General features: G+C 58.4%; 1 long non-coding RNA gene across 1 annotated transcript; it reads left to right on the forward strand.

Annotated features, from left to right (window-relative positions):
- Positions 1-6: 6 nt before the first annotated feature.
- Positions 7-984, forward strand: LOC106723739. Its single transcript, XR_001359454.1, has 2 exons — positions 7-174; positions 552-984. It is a non-coding gene; the product is annotated as an uncharacterized LOC106723739 (long non-coding RNA).
- The last annotated feature ends 2,841 nt before the right edge of the window (positions 985-3,825 follow it).

Raw genomic sequence — 3,825 nt, forward strand, 5'->3', positions numbered from 1 at the left:
GGCAGGACCCCAGGAGCGCAGGGCCCTCACCTGGGCACCTGCCTCCCGCGGCCCTGGGTGCCGGCGCAGAGCTCTAAAGGCCTCCTTTCCCTCCCCGCTGCCCTTAGATCGCTGCAGTGCCTTGGAAGTGGAGAAAAAGTTACTCAAGACCGCCTTCCAGCCCGTGCCCAGGCGGTAAGAGACCCCGAGAGGGTGGGGGGAGGGTGGTAAAGCAGGTTGGCGAGAAAAGCAATGAACTGGTGCGAAGCCCGGCTTTTGCCCCCGGGGGTGACGCAGCTGGGAAACGCTTTTAAAAGGGGACACAACACACCCTCAGTTGTCCCCATAACCCTACCCCAGTCCAAGCACTTCCAGCCCGGACCTCACGTCCTAAGCCTCCCACCCACCTCCCAGTTAAATGGGAGGACCCACATCTACTGCTGACATCCTTTTACATGGCGACACCGCCTGCTCCCGGCCCCAGCCCCCCACCCCGTGGTGTCTCCCAGCCCTAGGCAGCCGGGGTGCCCCTCGCTCCCCAGGCCTTTGCTACCACTGCCTCTCTCTTCCAGGCCCCAGAACCACCTGGACGCCGCGCTGGTCTTGTCGGCCCTCTCTTCCTCTTAGTTCTTTTTTTTTTTTAATTTTTTAATCGTTGTAATAATTGTAAAAAAAAAAAAAGTAATCGCTCTGTATAGTTATGACTTGTAAGCATGTCTGTGTATGAATACCTAAAAAAAAGAAAACTAAACAAAAAAAAGAAATAAAAAAGTACAACAAGTCCCCCCAGGTGGAGTCTCCCCCAGTCGCTTCCTTCCCCCACATTAGCGGAGTTTGGGAGATGGGTGTGCGAGGCTGGCTGTGGGGAGTGGCGTTTCGGTGAGAATCAGCGTGTCTGACTTGTTTGTATATATCCAGAAGACATGTACATATGTGTGAACCAAATTGTACAAGAAAGTATCTATTTTTGGCTAAATAAATGAGCTGTTGCCACTTTGACTATAACCGCCTGTCTGCCCCCAGAGGGGTCTGTTTGCTGTTTGTTGTTCTGTTTTTTTCCCACCCCCATCCCCACTCCCACCCACCCCCCTGTTTAAAGAGCCATTGGAATCCGCAGAAAAGACCAAGAGAGATGAGTCTGGACCCTGTGATGAGAGGAGAGCAGAGGTTGAGTTGGAGGCGAAGGCAGAGGTTGGAGGCGCGCACGCGGTGAGGCTGGGGGCGCCGCTGGAGAAGTCCCTGGGGCTCCCGAGAGAAGGGGCCCAGAAGACAGGTGGGCAACCAGGGCAACGGGAAACTGGGCCCAACTTGCCTTCCTCAGACCCAACCGCGAAGTCTTGGGGCGTCCTCTGGTGACGCAGCAGAAAGACTTAGAGGAGGGGGTGGACACAGGGGTTAGGTTTGGCGGTGCTCCCCCTTCCCGCGCCCCCATTCTTAGATAGGCACAATTGAGGTTGGTTCATTCTTAGAGAAGGGGCGGTGCAAGCCCAGCTTCAAGCCCCCTTCCAACCACAGTGCACCCCCAGAGGCCTTATAGAAGCAGGAGTGTGGGGGGAGGGGGAGGGTATGGAGGAGCCTAGGGGAGCCCAGCCTTGCCTCCTGGTGACTGTCCAGTCCGAATTGAGAGTTGGGGACCTGGAGGGCCTGGCGGCACCTGTGCGTCTTGACGCCCCAGTGGGTTTCCCCAGGTGCCCAGCAAGGGCAGCCTTGGGAGGTCAGGGCACGGTGGTTCAGACCCAAGCAGGGATCCAGCCCAGATTCGGGCAGTCGGATAGGGGTGGGCTGGCCGGCCAGGGAGGGAGCCCGGGAAATTTGGGGCTAGAGCTCCCTCTACAGGACAAAGAGGCCGCTGGGCGCTGGCCACCGTGGCCTGTCCAGCCAGGCATCGCCTCCCCTCTTTTTCTCTTTCAGGTCAGGCCCCAGCCTTGCCCAACTTTGACATGAAGTTGTAGGGGATTCTGGAAGAGCGACGATGCGCTGGGGTGCAAAGTGGGGGGACCTGTTTTGTGTCTCCCTCCCCACGTGCAATTCGTGTATTTATAAGGCAGCCAGATACTAGGTGTTTGCCCCCAACAGTGAGGCGTGTGACCATCTCGCGGGTCTCTGGGGAGGTTTGGGGAGAGCTTGCACCCCCAGAGCCACCTGGGAGGTTGGGCAGGAGCAGAGGCTGCCCAGCAAGGACTGGTCTATGTGGGGTACAGCTGACAGCGCCCCCCTCAGGACCCCCACGCAGGTGGGGTGTGCGGTGCTCCAGGGTCCAGTGGGAAGGAGGTCACAGAGGTCAAGTGAGCAGAGACAGGGCCGGCCTCCAGAGCACCAGGCTCCCCTTCTCCCCACTCTTTCTTCACTTTTTCTCCCCCTAAAGTTTGGGTCCTTGCCTGGCCGCAGGCTGCGACTGGGGTTCAGCTCTGACCCTGGGCACCCCGCCCCTGGACGTGGAGCCAGTGTCCACTGCCTGGGCCTTGAACCTGGGCGGGCACTGCCCGAGCAGGGGTGCAGCAGGGAGAGGGGGGTGATGGCTGAAGACCCCCAAGGGGGAAGCCTGCCTCTGTGCAGAGGGAGCTGGGGGGGGCGCAGGCAGAGCCCCAAGAGATCTGAGTGCCTGTCCTGCTCTCTCTCCAGTGAAAACCCTGGGTTCCACGAGCTCCACAGCCCGTCCCATCCCAGGGGTAAGGGTCCTCAGGGGAGACCCGCCCTGCCCACTGCAAGGGCAGGAGGTGTGGGTGCCAAAGGAGAGAAGGGGAAACCCGGAGCAGGTCCCGGGTTTGCATGTTCTCTGTGGGATGAGCAAACACATGGGCCCTCACCTGGCCTCAGGTTGACCCCAAAGAGACAGGGTAATGGAAAGAATAAAAGGCCCTCGAGGGCTTTGAGCTGAGAGAGGGAAGAGGAGGCAGCTCCCTTTTGCTGCACTTGCACTTCACCAGGCTCCCCATCCTCCTCCTCCCAGAGCCTCCTCCCCGAGTCCTCCCCTCCTCTCCCTCCTCTCAGGGGCCCTAGGAACAGCCCCCATCCTTTACTGTCCAGCCCTAGGATTTAAAAAGGAGATGGGAAGCTAGGGGAGAGAAAGAGGGAAAAAGGAAGAGAGAGGTGTGGGGGGGGAGAGAGAGAGAGAGAGAGAGAAAGAGAGAGAGAGAATAGAGAGAGAGGAAAAAGAGAGAGAGAGAGAGAGGGGGGGGAAGGACATGGGAATCTCATCCTTGGTCCTGATTAAGCTTCAATTAGAAATAAAATGTGTCAATCACTCCGCCTGGCAGGGGTTCCTGCTGTCGGGGCTGGTTATGCAAAGCGCTCCAAGGTGTGTGGGATAATCAATTAGGTCAGAGGAAAGCGTGTATGTCACCGCTTCCCTCATTATCCGCATGGAGCTGGAGGGGGCGGTGCGCGGCCAGGCCAGGGAATAAAATTATCTCCCTAAGTGGCGGCCCACCTCTGGGACTGGCGCACCGGCGGTCTCCAATTGAATTTATTTTCGGTGGAATACAGGGAGGAGGAAGTGGGGTCCAGTGGGGAGGCAGCGTGGACAGGTTAGAGCAGGCGAGGCTGCAGTTGAGCGAGGGATGCCCCAGCCACGCTCCCAGGGGGGAGAGGCAGAGCAGTTGGGGCCAAAGAGGCCGCTGACATGGGCCTCAGTTCCGGAAGGTTGAGAGAGAGGGATTGGGTGCTGGGGTCGGAATCTCCTCTTGGGAGATTCTGTTAGAACTGGCTTTGGGCCTAATTATTTGTACCCTTCTAGAAATGTCCTCTGCGTCTTCTGATTCCTGCTTGCACATCCCCTCTGCCTCCATCCAGCGAAAACGGGCAGTTCATTCCACGTGTGTGGAATGGTGTCTGTGGCGCCAGCTA

Source organism: Myotis brandtii, unplaced genomic scaffold (genome assembly GCF_000412655.1).
Source record: "Myotis brandtii unplaced genomic scaffold, ASM41265v1 scaffold633, whole genome shotgun sequence".
Classification (NCBI taxonomy): Eukaryota; Metazoa; Chordata; class Mammalia; order Chiroptera; family Vespertilionidae; genus Myotis; species Myotis brandtii.